This window comes from Peromyscus californicus, unplaced genomic scaffold (assembly GCF_007827085.1).
Source record: "Peromyscus californicus insignis strain IS unplaced genomic scaffold, ASM782708v3 Scaffold_8__1_contigs__length_139910024, whole genome shotgun sequence".
NCBI lineage: Eukaryota > Metazoa > Chordata > Mammalia > Rodentia > Cricetidae > Peromyscus > Peromyscus californicus.
The window spans coordinates 112657171-112670711 of record NW_026294606.1 but is presented as its reverse complement, the minus strand read 5'-3'; positions in this window follow the sequence as shown (position 1 = coordinate 112670711).

Genomic DNA, 13541 nt, shown 5'->3' with positions numbered 1-13541 from the left:
TATACCTAAGCCTTTCAAACCATGGGAAAAAGAAAATGATTACTTTTCTCTCTTAGGCATTTTATTACCATGTCTATAAAAATCATAGTGTCCATTTTGTTAGAATTATATTTGATTGTATGTTTTTTTTTCTCTCCACTGAACTAAGGACATTTTTTCAAGTTAAATATCTTCCATTCCCTCTTTGTGTTTTCTTCCTGAAAATACAGAATCAAAGATGATAGAGATAAAGGAAAGCACAGAAAATGTTGTATGGGCTGTTGCACTGTGATTAGATTTTTAAGAACAGTAAGCTTGACTCTGTGAACTGTGTGGTAATATGGAAGCACCACATGTACAGATGTGTATGTTTGTGTAACAGTACTAAAAATATGACATGGTTCTAAGAAACTTCCTTCCTGCCCCTCACTGCCTAAATATCCCTATACTATATTATGATTCTGATTGAGTCGCAGGCCCTTCCCTATGCTGTCTTTGGTTTCCTGATAAGTCCATGTTTCACTAGTCTGTCTGAATGTCAGTCCTCCCATAGCATCCTAGAGTGGTTAAGTACTTTAACTACAATGTTATATTCTAACATAAATTCTTCAAAACTTCCTACTTAATCATCTTCACATTTAAACCAACATGTTTTAACTATTGACAAATGCTGAAAAATAATCTTAACAATCTATTTAGTGCCATCTATATATGTGACAAAATTATTTCAAGAAAACACACAAAATGTTAAGGAAATGAAATTTCTGAATTGCTAACAGTGAAAGTCACTTACGTATATAATTTATTGTCATCTTAAAACTAGAGGATGACCAGCACTATTTACTGAAGATGCTGTGTTTCTTGCTTCCTTACCAAAAATCAGGTGTCCATAGGTATGTAGATTTATATCTGGTCTTTAGTTTGATGCTATTGATCAACATGTCTGCTTTTATACCAATACAATGCTGGGGTTTTTTTTGATATTTAGATTGATTTTATTTATGAAATGTGGATCTATGTTTTTTTTTAATTTTAATTTATTTTGCAATACAATTCAGTTCTACATATCAGCCAAGGATTCCCTTGTTCTCCCCCCTCCCATCCCCCTCACCTTCCCCCCAACGCCCCCCCCCATTTCCATCTACTCCAGGGCAAAGCCTTCTCCACAGCCACAGACTGAGGTCAACCTGGTAGACTCAGTCCAGGTAGGTCTAGTCCCCTCCTCCCAGGCCGAGCCAAACAATCCTGCATAGACCCCAGGTTTCAAACAGCCAACTCATGCAATGAGCACAAGATCTGGTCCCACTGCCTGGATGCCTCCCAAACAGATCAAGCCAATCAACTGTCTCACTCATTCGGAGGGCCTGATCCAGTGGGGACCCCTCAGTCATTTTTTCATAGTTCATGTGTTTCCATTCATTTGGCTATTTGTCCCTGTGCTTTATTCAACCTTGGTCTCAACAATTCTCGCTCATATAAACCCTCCTCATTCTCGCTAATTGAACTCCCAGAGATCCACCCAGGGCCTTGTCATGGATCTCTGCATCCAGATCCCTCAGTAGTTGGATGAGGTTTCTAGCACATCAATTAGGGTGTTTGGCCATCCCATCACCAGAGTAGGTGAGTTCGGGCTGTCTCTCGACCATTGCCGGCAGTCTGTTGTATGGGTATCTTTGTGGATTTCTGTGGGCCTCTCTAGCACTTTGCTTCTTCCTATTCTCATGTGGTCTTCATTTACCATGGTCTCCTATTCCTTGTTCTCTCTCTTTGTTGTTGATCCAGCTGGGATCTCCCGCTCCCCCAAGCTCTCTTTCCCTCGACACTCACCTTTCATTACCCCCACTCATGTCCAGGCTGTTCATGTAGATCTCATTCCATTTCTCTGTCATTGGGCGATCCCTGTGTCTTTCTTGGGGTCCTGTTTTCCAGGTAGCCTCCCTGGTGATGTGAGTAGCAGACAAGTCATCCTTGTTTCATGTCTAGTATCCTGCTATGAGTGAGTACATACCATGTTTGTCTTTCTGAGTCTGGGTTACCTCACTCAGGATGATTTTTTCTAGATCCATCCATTTGTCTGCAAACCTCATGATGTCAATGTTTTTCTCTGCTGAGTAGTATTCCATTGTGTATATGTACCACATTTTGTTTATCCATTCTTCAGTTGAAGGGCATCTAGGTTGTTTCCATGTTCTGGCTATTACAAACAATGCTGATATGAACATAGCTGAACAAGTGCTCTTATGGTGTGGTTGAGCATTCCTTGGGTATATGTCCAAGAGTGGTATAGCTGGATTTTGGGGGAGATGGATTCCCAATTTTCTAAGAAAGCGCCATATTGATTTCCAAAGTGGTTGTACAAGCTTGCATTCCCACCAGCAGTGGAGGAGAGATCCCCTAGCTCCACATCCTCTCCAGCATAAGGTGTCTTCAGTGTTTTTGATCTTAGCCATTCTGACAGGCGTAAGGTGGTATCTCAGAGTTGTTTTGATTTGCATTTCCCTGATGATTAGGGAGGTTGAGCAATTCCTTAAATGTCTTTCGGCCATTTGAGTTTCCTCTGTTGAGAAATCTCTGTTTAGTTCTGTAGCCCATTTCTTAATTGGACTGTTGGGCATTTTGATGTCTAATTTCTTGAGTTCCTTATATATTCTGGATATCAGTCCTCTGTCAGATGTGGGGTTGGTGAAGATCTTTTCCCATTCTGTAGGCTGTCGCTTTGCCTTGTTGACCATATCCTTTGCTCTACAAAAGCTTCTCAGTTTCAAGAGGTCCCATTGATTGATTGTTTCTCTCAGAGACTCTGCTACTGGTGTTCTATTTAGGAAGTGGTCTCCTATGCCAATGCGTTCAAGACTACTTCCTACTTTCTCTTCAAGCAGGTTCAGAGTAGCTGGATTTATGTTGAGGTCCTTGATCCACTTGGACTTAACTTTTGTGCACGGTGATAGATATGGATCTATTTGCAGCCTTCTACATGTTGATATCCAGTTTTGCCAGCACCATTTGTTGAAGATGCTTTCTTTTTTTCATTGTACACTTTTGGCTTCTTTGTCAAAAATTATATGTTCATAGGTGTGCGGATTAATGTCAGGGTCTTCAATTCGATTCCATTGGTCCACATGTCGGTTTTTATGCCAGTACCAAGCTGTTTTTATTACTGTAGCTCTATAGTAGAGCTTGAAGTCAAGGGATCGTGATGCCTCCAGAAGTTGTGTTATTGTACAGGATTCCTTTGGCTATCCTGGGTTATTTGTTTTTCCATATGAAGTTGAGTATTATTCTTTCCAGGTCTGTGAAGAATTGTGTTGGTATTTTGATGGGGATTGCATTGAATCTGTAGATTGCTTTTGGTAAGATTGCCATTTTTACTATGTTAGTCCTGCCTATCCATGAGCATGGGAGATCTTTCCATTTTCTGACATCTTCTTCAATTTCTTTTTTCAGGGACTTAAAGTTCTTGTCATATAGGTCCTTCACTTGCTTGGTTAGTGTTACCCCAAGATATTTTATGTCATTTGTGGCTATAGTAAAGGGTGATGTATCTCTGATTTCCTTCTCTGCTTCTTTGTCCATTGTATATAGGAGGGCTACTGATTTTTTTTTGAGTTGATCTTATATCCTGCTATGTTGCTGAAGGTGTTTATAAGCTGTATCAGATCCTTGGTGGAATCTTTGGGGTCGCTCAAGTATACTATCATGTCATCTGCAAATAGGGAAAGCTTGACTTCTTCCTTTCCAATTTGTATCCCCTTAATCTCCTTATGTTGTCTTATTGCTCTGGCTAGAACTTCAAGTACTATATTGAATAAGTATGGGGAGAGCGGACAGCCTTGCCTCGTTCCTGATTTTAGTGGAATTGCTTTGAGTTTCTCTCCATTTAATTTGATGTTGGCTGTTGGCTTGCAATAAATTGTCTTTATTATGTTTAGGTATGTTCCCTGTATTCCTGATCGCTCCAATACCTTTATCATGAAGGGGTGTTGGATTTTGTCAAATGCCTTTTCTGCATCCAGTGAGATAATCATATGGTTTTTTTCTTTGAGTTTGTTTATATGGTGTATTACATTGACAGACTTTCGTATGTTGAACCACCCTTGCATCCCTGGAATGAATCCTACTTGATCATGGTGGATAATTGTTTTGATGTGTTCTTGGAGTCTGTTTGCCAGTATTTTATTGAGTATTTTTGCATCAATGTTCATGAGGGAGATCGGTCTGTAGTTCTCTTTCTTTGTTGTATCCTTGTTTGGTTTAGGAATTAAGGTAATTGTAGCCTTGTAGAAGGAGTTTGGTAATGTTCCTTCTGTTTCTATTGTGTGGAACAATTTAGAGAGTATTGGTATTAACTCTTCTTTGAAGATCTGGTAGAATTCTGCGCTGAAACCATCTGGTCCTGGGCTTTTTTTGGTTGGGAGACTTTTAATGACTGTTTCTATTTCATTAGGGGTTATTGGACTATTTAAATAGTTTATCTGGTCTTGATTTAACTTAGGTATGTGGTACCTATCCAGAAAGTTATCCATTTCTTTTAGGTTTTCCAGTTTTGTCGAATAGAGGTTTTTGAAGTATGACCTGATGATTCTCTGGATTTCCTCAATGTCTGTTGTTATGTCCCCCTTTTCATTTCTGATTTTGTTGATTTGGATGCTCTCTCTCTGTCTTTTGGTTAGTTTGGATAAGGGCTTGTCTATCTTGTTGATTTTCTCAAAGAACCAACTATTTGTTTCATTAATTTTTTGTATTGTTCTCTTTGTTTCTATTTTATTGATTTCAGCTCTCACTTTGATAATTTCCTGTCGTCTATTTTTCCTGGGAGACTGTGCTTCTTCTTGTTCTAGAGCTTTCAGGTATGCTGTTAAGTCTCTAGTGTGAGATTTCTCCAACTTATTTATATGAGCATTTAGTGCTATGAATTTCCCTCTTAGTACTGCTTTCATAGTGTCCCATAAATTTGGATATGTGGTGTCTTCATTTTCATTGATCTCTAGGAAGTCTTTAATTTCTTTCTTTATTTCTTCCTTAACCCATTGGTGATTCAGTTGGGTATTATTCAGTTTCCATGAGATTGTAGGTATTCTGTAGTTTTTGTTGTTGTTGAAATCCAACTTTAGACCATGGTGGTCTGATAGAACACAGGAGGTTATTCCAATTGTTCTGTATCTGTTTAGATTTGTTTTGTGGCCAAGTATGTGGTCGATTTTAGAGAAGGTTCCATGGGGTGCTGAGAAGAAGGTATATTCTTTTTTGTTAGGATGGAATGTTCTGTAGATATCGATTAAGTCCATTTGAGTCATGACATCAGTTAAGTCCTTTATTTCTCTGTTAAGTTTCAATTTGGGAGATCTGTCCAGTGGTGAAAGTGGGGTGTTGAGGTCTCCCACTATTAATGTGTGGGGTTTTATATGTGATTTAAGCTTTAGTAATGTTTCTTTTACATATGTGGGTGCCCTTGTGTTTGGGGCATAAATATTCAGAATTGAGACTTCATCTTGGTGGATTTTTCCTGTGATGAGTATGTAATGGCCTTCTTGATCTCTTTTGATTGATTTTAGTTTGAAGTCTATTTTGCTGGATATCAGGATGGCTACACCCGCTTGTTTCTTAAGACCGTTTGATTGGAAAGTCTTATCCCAGCCTTTTATTTTTAGGTAGTGTCTATCTTTGAATTTGAGATGTGTTTCTTGTATGCAGCAGAAAGATGGGTCCTGCTTTCGTATCCATTCTGTAAACCTATGTCTTTTTATAGGTGAATTAAGTCCATTGATATTGAGGGAAATTAATAACCAGTGATTGTTCATTCCTGTTATTTTTTGGTGGTGATGTGTGTGTACTTCTATACGTTGGGGTTTACTGCTGTGGCTTTATCTGTTGCCTGTGTTTTCGAGGGTGTATCTGACTTCCTTAGGTTGGAATTTTCCTTCTAGTGCTTTCTGTAGGGCTGGGTTTGTGGATAAGTATTGTTTAAATCTGGCTTTGTCATGGAATGTCTTGTTCACTCCATCTATGGTGATTGAAAGTTTTGCTGGGTATATTAGTCTAGGCTGACATCCATGGTCTCTTAGTGTGTGTATTACATCTGTCCAGGTCCTTCTGGCTTTCAAAGTCTCCATTGAGTAATCGGGTGTTATTCTGATGGGTTTGCCTTTATATGTCACTTGGCCTTTTTCCTTTGCTGCTCTTAATATTCTTTCTTTATTCTGTACGTTTAGTTGTTTAACTATTATGTGGCGAGGGGACTTTTTTTGGGGGTCTAGTCTGTTTGGTGTTCTATAAGCTTCTTGTATCTTCATAGGCATTTCCTTCTTTAAGTTGGGAAAGTTTTCTTCTATGATCTTGTTGAATATATTTTCTGTGCCCTTGAGTTGGTATTCCTCTCCTTCTTTGACCCCTATTATTCTTAGGTTTGGTCTTTTCATGGTGTCCCAAATTTCTTGGACATTTTGGTTCATGACTTTGTTGGCTTTAGTGTTTTCTTTGACTGATGAATGTATTTCTTCTACTGTATCTTCAACGCTAGAGATCCTCTCTTCCATCTCTTGCATTCTGTTGATTATACTTGCATCTGAAGTTCCCAATCGTTTTTTCAGATTTTCTATTTCCAGCATTCCCTCTGTTTGTGTCTTCTTCATTTTTTCTATTTCCCTTTTCAGGTCTTGGACTGTTTCCTTCATTTGTTTCATTGATTTTTCTTGATTTTCTCTCAGTACTTTATTGTTTTCTTCCAGGACTTTATTGATTTCTTCTAATTTGTTTGCCCTTTCCTCTAGTTGTTTACAGCGTTCTTCACATTTTTTGTCTTTTCCTCTACACAAGCCTCTAGCTTCTTCATGATGTCATTCATAAGACTGTTTTCTTCTGCTTCTTCCAATTTCTGATGTTCAGGTCTAGGTGTTGGAGGAGGGCTAGGGCCTGGTGATGCTGTATTGCTATTCATTTTGTTGTATATGTTTCTGCCTTGACGTCTGCCCATCTCCTTGTGGTTCGTTCTTGGCCTTATCCGCACACTTGGTTCAGACAGACCAGTGTTCCAAAAGGGAAGTCCGGAGCAAGATGGGAGCTGGGGGCCGGCCTCTAAGTCTCAGGAAGAGGCTTGGGGCTCAGGGGGATGGGCGTGGGGGCAGGGCGTGGAGACTGCAGGGTCTGCCAGGGGTCTTGAAGAAGGGGATCCTTCCCGGTGGGGCTAGCAGGGAACCTGCCTGGTGGCCAGAACCTGGGGCCAAGTTGGGCAGGTCTTCCCTGGAGTGGCTGGTGCCCAGGGATGGGGTCGGGGCAAGGAAGGCCACTCACCAGTGTTCCAAAAGGGAAGTCCGTAGCAAGATGGGCCCAATGCTGTTTTTAATTACTCTAGTTTTGTAGTACAACCTGAAATCTGGAATGGTGATAACACTAGCTGTTCTTTTATGGTTCAGGATGATTTTAGCTATCCTAGGCTTTCTGTTTTTCCATATGAAGCTGAGAATTGTCCTTTCAAGCTCTGTGAACAACTGTGTTGGAATTTTGATGGGGATTGCATTGTATCTGTAGGTTGGTTTGGATAGGATGACCATTTTTACTATGTTAATCTTACTGATTCATGAGCCTTGGAGGTCTTCTGATGTACTGTGTGCTTTGAATGTGGAGAAAGGAGACATAGGACATGATCAAATAAGGACCAAAACTTTAAAAACTTCTTTGAAGGAATCGTGTACGATAGCTGACTAGGACATAAAGCTATGGCTTCAAAGTTGACAGATGGGAGTTCCAAGTCTATGAAAGATATTAAAAAAACATTTGTCATCATCAGGTTGTGAACTTATAGGAAAGCATAATACATAGAGGAAAGATAGGAAAAACTTCTGACTACAGATTTTCAATAGATAGTTCAACTCACTAGTGATGTCCTGAGAAGATTGGCAAGTCTAATGCCTTTGCAAAGAGCATCATAATGAGTTAACTTGTCTGCTACTATTATATAAATTGATAATATTTGTATGTCTGTGACAAATTAACCATACTTTGGGCGAAGAAGAAAGACACACAGAGAGAGAGAGAGAGAGAGAGAGAGAGAGAGAGAGAGAGAGAGAGAGAGAGAGAGGAGAGATTGACCTGATTGAATGTTCTAATGAACATTCTCAGAATTGCACCAATATGGCTCTTCCTAATAATTCTTATTATATTAGGAGAACAGGAATAAAAATAAATCTCTTGAACACAGTGTGGTTGATTGTTAGAACAGAACATTTTCTTTAGTAGAGAAAAGCTTCTATCACTGATTCCATATTGAATTTGCTTCACGAATCAAATTTTTATTATTTTATTCAGCAATTGATCTGAAAAGATATCATAATATTGAACATTTTTGTGAATATAAAACAAAGGGGCAAGTAGAAATCTAAAATTTCAAGATTTTGCTTTCCGACAGGTCAGTTGGAATATTCCCAAACCTGGCTCTGTCTTAGATCACAGCTATCTCAGTCTTTGAATTCACATAGTTTGCTCATAAACACATGGGATGTTCCATCAAATATTTTTACTTTATATTCATGCCTACCATAATTAATATAGCATGCCAAATGAGAAAACTGAGGTTGAAAGGTAAGTAATGTGCTCAAGTTTACACTTCCAGAAAGTGCTAAAGCCAGATGTTTGGATAAATTGGAATAATTCCAAAGACCACATTCTTAGTCATAAATGAATCATAAGATGTTCTGCATCTGTTGACACTGTATAGAAAGACAATGTGGATATTCCTAAAAGTATGTCAATATAACTTGAGGCAATACCAAATGGCAGTGGCAGGTAAATAACAGAAATAAATGCAGCCCAGTAAAGCTGTTGAGTCAGGTCACCTATGCCCCTTCAAAGGAGGGTGGGACAACCCAACAGCAGCTGTTTTGGCCTTTTATTAACAATCCTTATTTCACTCAATGATATCCTAACAATTTAAGCCTTCTTGACAGTTCCTGTTTTTATATTTGGAAGATGAAGAAAGAATACTTTAAAGATTGTGTAGGTCAAAACTAAATGAGTAAAGAATAATACTTGGTCAGATAAGATATTGCAGTAAATTTCAAATACAAACCCTCTGCTCCAGGCATAAGAAGTGTTAGTTGGGAGTCTAAGCCCTTGACTTAAGTATTCCCCTATGAGAGATATCCAGACATGGTTAAAACTTGAATGTGTGTTTCTTTTTAAAAGACAAATTGAAGCAAGACTCTAGGGATTGCAGATCTTCTGAGATATTGAAATAACTGTATGACCTCGAGGGATTCTCCCTTTACCTTCTCAAGCTTTATATGACCATTATTGAAATTTGCAGAGGATTCAGTTGGAAGACAATGTAAGAATCCTACAGATCTTCCAAGTGTTTTTTCCTCCTTTTAAATTATTTTAATTTCTCAATTTTGTCTCTTTTTTTCATTCAGATTGAGATTATAGGAAAGGGGTAGAATTCCCCTACCCCAATATATTGATTGATTGTGAGTGTTAACACAAGTGAACAGTAAAAGTCTAGAATTTGAGGACTTGACTTTATGGCTGAAGGTTGGTCAAGAAATCCTAACCTGTATCTGTTTTAGATGATGGCTGCCTCAAACAGCAGTTTGAATTCACAAAGAGTTTGCACTTAAGTCATTTCAGAGCTCCTGGCAACTTGATTCACTAATCTTGTTTTAGAGAATTCATCAAAGCTTTTGAACATTTATATCTATCACACGATGTTAGAAGATATTAAAGTATTTTTGATTATACAATTATATTACCATGAAGGGCTCTGTCTCAAGGGGAAAGAAAGAAGAAATGAAATCTTAGGACTTGCCAATGTAAGAATGAGAGGATAAATAAATGAACAAATGAACGTGCAAACTTTCTGAGATTCGGAATATCCTTGCTATAGATGTATCTATGTTCATAGAAGGACTATTGATATATTTTTTTTTCTATTTGAAAGCCGTATCTACCTTGTGTTACTCAATGCCAATAGATTTCTTGGTTGTCTGTCAACATGCATAGGACTTCTTGTAACCTAGACATCTTTACAGGTAGAATATTATGTTTAATATTGCTATATTGAGAATTCAAAATATCTATAGGTTAAGGATAGAGAGAACAGCCAAGTCGGTTTTAACATCATAAAAAGAAATATATGTTTTAAGTAGGGATGTTCAATGTCTTCTAAAAGCCCATGTGATAGAGTATTGACCCCAGATTGTAGTGCTGCTGGGAGGCAGGAAGATCTGTAGTATACTGGAGCTAATGGAAGAATGCCACATAATTAGATATACATTCTGGAAGGTGTTGGGGGTGTGACCCTTTCTTGTCTTGCTCTTTGCTTTCTGGATTCAGAGTAGGTGAGCAGTTTCATAATTCTTGTAATCCAACCATAATTTACTGTCTTCCATCCAAAAGAAATAGGGCAGAGGACCATGGATTAAAAGCTTTGAAAATGGACTCCTGGAGCTCCACCCGGGGCCTAGCCGTGGATCTCTGCATCCAAATCCCTCAGTAGTTGGATGAGGTTTCTAGCACAACAATTAGGGTGTTTGGCCATCTCATCACCAGAGTAGGTCAGTTCGGGCTGTCTCTCGACCATTGCCAGCAGTCTGTTGTGGGGGTATCTTTGTGGATTTCTGTGGGCCTCTCTAGCACTTTGCTTCTTCCTATTCTCATGTGGTCTTCATTTACCACGGGGGAGGCTTTGCCCTGGAGGAGGTAGGAAGGGGAGGTGGGCTGTGGGGAAGGGGAGAGGGGCAGGAGGGGGGAGAACAAGGGAATCCGTGGCTGATATGTAGAACCGAATTGTATTGTAAAATAAAAAAAAATAAATAAATAAAAAATAAAAGACTAAAAAAAAAAAGCTTTGAAAATGGGGATAAAAATAAATCTTACTTTATAAGTTGTGTATCTTTGATAATGGTGACAAAAGGTGACCAATATTCACAGTGAAATTTTCTCAATTACATGTGTGAGAACACAGTTTGAATAAGTTTAGGGGTACAAATATATCCTAGCTTTCTGTCAACCAGGAACAGTGAGATGGTAAGTACAGTATCTATTCCTTCCTGTGCCTCAGCAGGATTTTAGTGGACTTTGGCCACACATGACACTCTTCTCTCCTATGGCGTATTCCTGAGACAGTTTCTTTGCCATTCCCTTCTGTTCTATGGTCTAGCATAGCCAGACCCCTTTGGCTTATTTCAGCATCATGTGCTTTTTCTTCTCGTAAATTCTGATCCTTGGAAAATTTATTTAGATTTCAATTTTCTGAAGTAAAACCATGGACTCTTCATATGTATAAAATGTCACCCAAGGGAGCAGGTAAGATGAAAGAGGTCTCCAGCTTTACATTTTACTTAGTTTGCTTTTACTAACTCAAATGAGATAATTGATATCACAAAATAAGTTCAAAGATGTGTATATTTTACTCATTTTATAAGAAAGCTTATGCATTTTGATGATGCTACCTGAAATTTATTGTTGGGACAGTAAAATGTATACATATGTAGACACAGTATGTGTACAAATATACACAAACACATATGTATCTTGTCTCTTACTAGGTTTATTTAGTAAAGATTTCTTTTTTCTTGGCATTCTTTTTCTTTTTTCTTTTTTTAATTGAGAACTTTTAATGTGCTTGAATCAAGTTTCACTCATTCCCTACTTTTCCTGGGTACACCCCCTTTCCTTTTCTGTTTAAGAGTAGAGTCCCATTTTCCCTATCAAGGTCAATTTGTGTTACCCAAATATTCTGGGATGAGGGGCCTTCCATTAGAGCACGGTTGGCTTCCTAGGGGCTACACTTTCAGAGAAAACTGAATTTTCCTTTTTCAGCAGGTAAGAATTGCAAATAGCTCCTTAGCTAGGAATGGACTTTCTTGTCTGACATCCCTAGAACACAAGTTTGGTTCGTTTTGCCTTTAATATTTCAAATCCAGCTATAAGAAGTTACATGTTAATGAGTATATGTCATTTTAGTAAAAGGTATAAATAAAAATAAAAATAAATAAAAATTTATTGTATTGCTAGTCTATATGGCAATCAATTTTTTTTTTTGTTTTGTTTTTGTTTTTGTTTTTCGAGACAGGGTTTCTCTGTGTAGCTTTGCGCCTTTCCTGGAACTCACTTGGTAGCCCAGGCTGGCCTTGAACTCACAGAGATCCGCCTGGCTCTGCCTCCCGAGTGCTGGGATTAAAGGCGTGCACCACCACCGCCCGGCTTGGCAATCAATTTTATATTTCCTGTCAAATTAATTTTGGAACTCTTTTGAATATATATATATCACATTTCCTATAATGCTTTAAAGTACCCCCATTATGCTAATTAATTTCTTAATCTAAGTCGTGTCAGAAACCTAATATTTGACCCAGAAAATGAAATGTAGCAATGATTGTAGCTCTACAGTGCAACTTGAACCCTTCTACCTAATCCTGCTCAAATCACCGGTATATTTATTCAAAATATGTACAGGGTACCCCAAATAGAAGCATTTTAAAGCACTAAGTACAAAATTAATGCTTCTCTATGAAAGTGTAAATTCCTCACTCAGTCTTCATGAATAGGTGAAGAGAAAGCTCAGAGGCTCAGGCAGATCAATAGCATGCATTTAGGCTCAGCACTTTCTCTTGCTAGATCTATATTTTAACAAGTCACTTTCCTAGGCGTACATTTTCCACTTTTAAAAATGAAGTGGTTAAAAATATATCTGTCATAGACTTTCAAGTTCAAGGAAGTGTTTGATCCTGAATTTAAAAATCTTACTTTTGGATATTTTCAAACATACAATTTCTTACCCATTTGTGTCTACATAATCATCAGTTTCTAAGAATGTTAAGAATTTGATATACAAAGTTGTTAATAGATAATGGACTTGGTAACTAAGCACACAGGCAGCACAAGAGAACTCCTGGCTAATTTCTCTGTTGACAGTGATTTTTAAAAGTCCTCAATAAATATTAGCAAACTTAATTCATTAATGTGGCAAAATGAATAAAGATTATGTCAAATGGGATTTATCCATAACATGCAAAATTCATTTAGCATATAGAAATCAATCAATGTTATACATTGCATTAACAGAATAAAAACAAAAAAGCTACATGATTATCTGATTTGGTATTGAAAGCCTTTTACAAAGTAAAGCATTCTTGATAAAATCTTTTAATATTATAGGTATAGAAAATTACTCGATTTGATAAAAACTAATTATGAAAAATTCACAAATAATACAACCACTGAGACAGAAAAAAATGTACATATTTTCTTCTTAGGTCTAGAACATAGCAAAGGTGGCCTCTTTTGCCTTTTATAGTCCAAATAAACTTAGGAGGAGTATCATAAGCTTTCAGACAAGGGAAATAATTAAAAGTTTTCAATTCAGAAAGGGAAAAATAAAATAATCTATTATCAGTTACAGATGGCATTGTTGTTTAATACATAAAGTAATCCTGTCACCTCTCTAGAGGCACTGGGACCTCAGAGAATGGAGCCCATAAATGAGGCAGACAAAAATCATGCAATATCTAACTTTATTCAGAGCCTCAGACAAATTATACTATAGGGTTAGGGAAAGTCATGAGTAAAGT